We start from the raw sequence: 5,669 nt of genomic DNA, 5'->3' as shown, positions 1-5,669 counted from the left end.
CCGTGTCTTTCCTTGATTTGGATTTCCAAAGGATCGACGTGGGCGTCGCCCGGGTAGGGTAGCATAGAAGCCAGAGTAGCAAGTGCATCTGCCAGTTCATTGTGACACCTCGGAATATACCTGAATTCTATTGAGGTAAAGCGCTTGCTGAGGTCCTCCACATGTTGTCGGTATGGGATAAGTTTGACATCCCGAGTTTCCCATTCGCCTTGAACTTGCCGGATGATCAGGTCAGAATCTCCCAAAATCAGTAAGTCTTTGACATCCTGATCGATTGCCATATGTATGCCCATAATGCAGGCTTCATATTCAGCTGTATTATTTGTGCAGAAGAAACGAAGTCTAGCTGTGGCGGGATAATGCTGACCGGCAGGTGAGATCAAAATTGCCCCAATCCCTATACCCTTGGCGTTCACGGCTCCGTCAAAGAACATTTTCCAAACATGAGCTTCCTCTGAGATCACTTCTACGGTGTTTACCTCTTCATCTGGAAAGTAGGTATCCAATGGCTGGTATTCCTCATCGACCGGGTTTTCGGCCAAATGATCTGCTAACGCCTGGGCTTTCATTGCCGTGCGAGTGACATAAACTATGTCGAATTCCGTAAGCAAGATTTGCCATTTAGCCAGTCTCCCAGTAGGCATTGGTTTCTGAAATATATATTTCAAGGGATCCAACCTGCTTATGAGGAATGTAGTGTGGGCTTGGAGATAATGCCTCAGCTTTTGAGCAACCCATGTGAGAGCGCAGCATGTCTTTTCCAACAGAGTGTATTTGGCCTCGTAGCTGGTGAATTTCTTGCTCAGGTAGTAGATCGCCTGCTCCCTTTTCCCGGTCACATCGTGTTGCCCGAGGACGCAGCCAAAAGAGTTCTCCAAGACTGTCAGATACAAAAGAAGTGGCCTCCCTGGTTCGGGAGGGACCAAGACTGGGGGATTCGAAAGGTACTCTTTGACTTTATCAAAGGCTTCTTGACACTCCGTTGTCCACTTAATCGCCGCATCTTTTCTTAACAACTTGAATATGGGCTCACACGTGCTTGTCAGCTGGGCAATAAACCGACTGATGTAGTTCAGCCTGCCCAAAAGACTCATCACGTCTTTCTTCGTTCTTGGGGGAGGTAGATCTTTGATAGATTTTATCTTAGTCGGATCTAGCTTGATACCTCTCCTGCTTACGATGAAACCCAAAAGTTTACCTGACGGAACTTCGAAAGCGCATTTGGCTGGATTTAGCTTCAAGTCATACTTCCTTAGCCTCTCGAAGAATTTCCTCAAGTCTTGGATGTGATTATCCTGTGTCCTGGACTTGACTATTACATCGTCCACGTACACCTCTATTTCCTGATGCATCATGTCATGGAAAATGGCGGTCATGGCCCTCATGTAAGTAGCCCCAGCATTCTTTAGACCAAATGGCATGACCCCATAACAGTAGGTGCCCCAAGGCGTGGTGAAAGCGGTTTTCTCGGCGTCCTCTTCATCCATCAGCACCTGATGATATCCAGCGTAACAATCTACGAAGGATTGTATCTCGTGTTTGGCGCAATTATCAACGAGGATGTGGATGTTGGGCAGCGGGAAATTATCCTTGGGACTTGCTCTGTTCAGATCTCGGTAATCTACACATACCCGAGTTTTCCCGTCCTTTTTCGGTACTGGAACCACATTCGCCAACCATGTTGTATATTGGACTACCCGGATCACTCCTGTTTTTAGTTGCTTGGTGATCTCCTCTTTAATTTTGTCACTGACCTCGGTTTTGAACTTTCGTTGCTTTTGTTGAACCGGAGGACAATCAGGATGAATCGGCAATTTGTGAACCACTAGATCGACACCTAGTCCCGGCATGTCATCATATGACCAAGCAAACACGTCTTTAAATTCAAGAAGAAGTTGAATTATCGCCTCTCGCGTTTTCTTGTCTGTGTGAATGCTTATCTTGGTCTCCCGGATTTCTTCCGGGGTTCCTAAATTTACCGGTTCAGTGTCATTCAGATTTGGCTTAGGTTTATTCTCGAAATATTCCAACTCTCGGTTTATCTCCCTAAAAGCCTCTTCCGCATCATATTCTGGTTCTGGATTCATTAATTCACAGTTAAATAGCTCATTGTGATCTGGGCGTGAAGTCCGCAAGCATGTCATATTTAAAGCCGCATTATTAGGACTGAAAAGGAAGATAAGAGGAAAAGTAATAAAATCAGAACAAAAGAAAGAATAGGAAAGCAATGATGATTTTTTTTTATTTTCTTTGGAAAATTGGAAGACAACAACGTTTACAACTAGGAATTCGGAACAACAAATGAAAAGAAGAAAACGTTCAAGTTATGTCCCAGAGATAACTTGTGATACAGGAAAGGTGGCAGGACAGGTCTACCCGGACTTCCGTCTAGTTGGGAATGGCGTGATCTCCCAGTTTTGGAGCTTGGCGTTTGGCCCCATGTACATCATCTCAGCAGTGCTCGTGCCTTCGCCTGGTTGAACCATGTGGACCTCGTAGAGCATTTCCCTCATTGCCCCACATATTTCCTCGATTTCCTCAACTGTGAAGACCTCATCTTCTTCTTCTTCAGTGTACCTTGGCCTGACAAAAGTCGCATGTAAATCCGGCAGTGGTTGAGGCAACTTCCAGCCCTCATTTCTCCTTTTCTTTGCCCATTTTTCGTCTGCTGGAGTAGGTTTGAAACCTAGTCCAAAAGGTTTCTTGATGACTGGTAAAGTAATGGGTTCCATCATTCCCTGAAGGGTTCGTCCAAGCCCCTTCCCTGGCCTAAATCCGTGTCGGATCATCTCTTTGGCCACCATAACCGAAGCGTTAGACAAGAAAGGCTGGGGGCAAGGTACTCCCTCTTCGTGCTGCTCTGCCAATACCACCTCGAAAGCTTGATAGACCGTATGCTCGCTCCCTTCTCTTGGTTCAAGATACGGGATAGATGGGTCCCGATAAATGGCATGTTCATCTTCTCCATGGACCACGATCTCTTGGTCTTCATACTCGAACTTCACCATCTGGTGAAGAGTAGAAGGCACGGCTCCTGCCGCATGGATCCAAGGCCTGCCAAGGAGGAAATTGTAAGATGTGTCCGCCGACTCCCCGCAATTGGTTGCAGTATTTCTTAAGATGTGCAATGGGGTCACCGTGCCCATCGTATTTCTCGAACTTGGGGGTCTTGAAACCCGTCGGCAGGTGCACGTGAGGGAACATGCACAGGTCGGCGTAAGAGACGCTCTTTTGTCCGCTCAACCCTTGCATATTCTTCAAACTTTGTTCAAGGCTTCTTATTCTCTTAGCAATCTCATTTTGTTCTGCAATCCTGGGGTTCTGATCCTGTCCCGGTGCGAGTTCGCACTGAGGCGGTAGAGGATTATTGTTGGTAGCGAACCTGGTTGGTTCCATTGAGAACGATGGTGCTTGGAATGTAAAAGAGGATGAGTCAAAGCTTGGCTTGTACGTGGCAGGCTGTGCCGTAGCTGGGCAAGGCGATGCAGTAAAGATGTTCATGCTTGCATCAGTGGCCGACATTCGGGGATGAGGCTCAGAAGGTGATCCTGCGGAGAAAGCGGAGTTGGCTGGGTACCCGAATGGGGTAGCAGGGTAATTTATGGGGACATTAGAAGTCCCACCTGACCTGGAGAATAATTCAGGGAATCCGGGGACGACACTTGGCGGCTCTTTCCCATTGTTCCAGTCATCGAGCATTTCCAACATGCGGAGCCGTAGGATTCTATTTTCTTCCGCAGTTGCGGATTCAGGCGTGAGGACGGCTGAGATTGAGCTCTCCTCAGAGACGGGGACTGTTTGCAATGGAATTTCCGAAGACATTTCCACACTTCCTTTTGACCTGGTGAAGTAAGTGTGAGTACTGCTTCTAGTCCTAACAACAGGTAGTTGAACACCTCTCCTTGATCTCGTGAAGTATGAATGCGAGGCCAGACTTTCACCAAACCAACCGTCTTTTCAAAAACCCTGGAAAATGCTCAATGACAAGTGCACGGTTAATTTGCAGCAAATAACGGATAGTTAATCTCACGTTGGGCATGATGCACCTATACAGTTAAGTGGATTGCTATATGTCTGCTACGAGAGCATGCGTCATTCCGGTATTTTTCCTCTTATTTCCCCTTTTTTTTCTTTTCTTTTGTTTTCCTTTTATTTTATTTACATTTATTTTTCTTTTATATTTTTTTTTGTAGCAAAAGAAAATGCGATCGGATCCGATGAGGATTGCCTACGTATCACGATACTCAGTGAATCAGATCATTACGTAGTTCGAAAACACAAATGAGCGTGAAAGAAGCAAACTCTTTATTATTGAAGCAGTCTATTACAAACTACATTTTGCAAAAGAAAAAGCAAACTTTGAAAATAAACCTAGACTCAAAAAATAGACTAAAAATCACCCTGATGAAAAAACAGGCAGAAGATGCTAAGATACAGATTTGACCTATGAATGCATTATGGTTTTAAAAATTGGTTTCCGCGGGGCGTCGTTCGGCCTCGCCGCGGTCCTAGGCATGAGATCCCTCTCAAGTTGCTCTAGCTCGTGCATAGTCTGCTTGACATAAACCATTACTGCCGAGAGGAAGGTAACACTAGACATGTTCTCACATCGTAGACATCGTCTGGTGATGGCGTGGGCAACGGCTTTGATCCTATCTCTGGTTTGCTTCTTCTCTACAAGCAGGTGCTTTATCTGATCGCTGCATATCTTGAAGACTTGAACATCTTGCACGTGTTGATGCTTCAATCGCCGTACTTCCAATTTCATATGGGCTATGGTGTCATACCAGTATCTGCTTTCCATTTGGAAATCCTTGGCCTGACTAGCTGCTTTGATTTCAAGTGCTGCCATCTCTCTCTTTATTTTAGCAACAGTCTTCTCGTGGTCGCCTTCCAATTGATTCAGGTGTCTGCGATGCTTATCTGCTCTTGTATCCCACTGTGCCTTGAACTCTGCTATGATGTTTTCAGATTTCTCCAAACCATCTCGCCATTCCCTGATTTCACCTTTTAGCCCTTTTATCAGCTGCTCGTCCGATCGACGCCTTGGTTGTCTATCTGCGTCCAACCTTATTTGTTTGATCTGAGCTCTGAGCATCTCATTTTCTTGAGTTAACCTGTTCCGCTCTCCCAGATCGGTAGCAATTTGCACGCTGTGCTCGTATTTCATGCCTTCTACTTGTTGTTTTAATCTGCTGATTTCGGCACAATAACCTCTTTCCTTTGCTAACCAATCCCAATGCCTTTTCGATGACTCGGTGAAATCCCGGATGTGGGGTCTCTTAGCTGGCCTTTCATGCTCGAGTTCCCTTCTATACCATGCAAGGTAACCTGGCGCCGTTTCTCCCTTGGCTCGATCCCGCACGCAAGTATCTGATTTCAAATATTGACCCTCATTCCAGATTTGGCGAATCTTCGCTTCTGGGAATTGTCCGTTAGGACTTATCTCAACTGTTTGAGTGCTAAGATCTTCCTCATGAGGTACTGTCTGGCACCTTCCGAACTGTCTCAAAACTCGGCAGGGTGCGTAAGGTTGAATGCTCTTAAGCCCCATCAGTAAGAAATGAGTTTTAGCCGCCGACATATATAAGATCTCATCAACAGGTAACCATCCCAACGCCCATTGTATTTGGCTGGCAGTAAGAGCTTGCAAGAACGAGGTCCATGCC

This window comes from Nicotiana tabacum, chromosome 20 (assembly GCF_000715075.1).
Source record: "Nicotiana tabacum cultivar K326 chromosome 20, ASM71507v2, whole genome shotgun sequence".
Lineage (NCBI taxonomy): Eukaryota > Viridiplantae > Streptophyta > Magnoliopsida > Solanales > Solanaceae > Nicotiana > Nicotiana tabacum.
Note: the sequence above shows the minus strand (reverse complement) of the source record.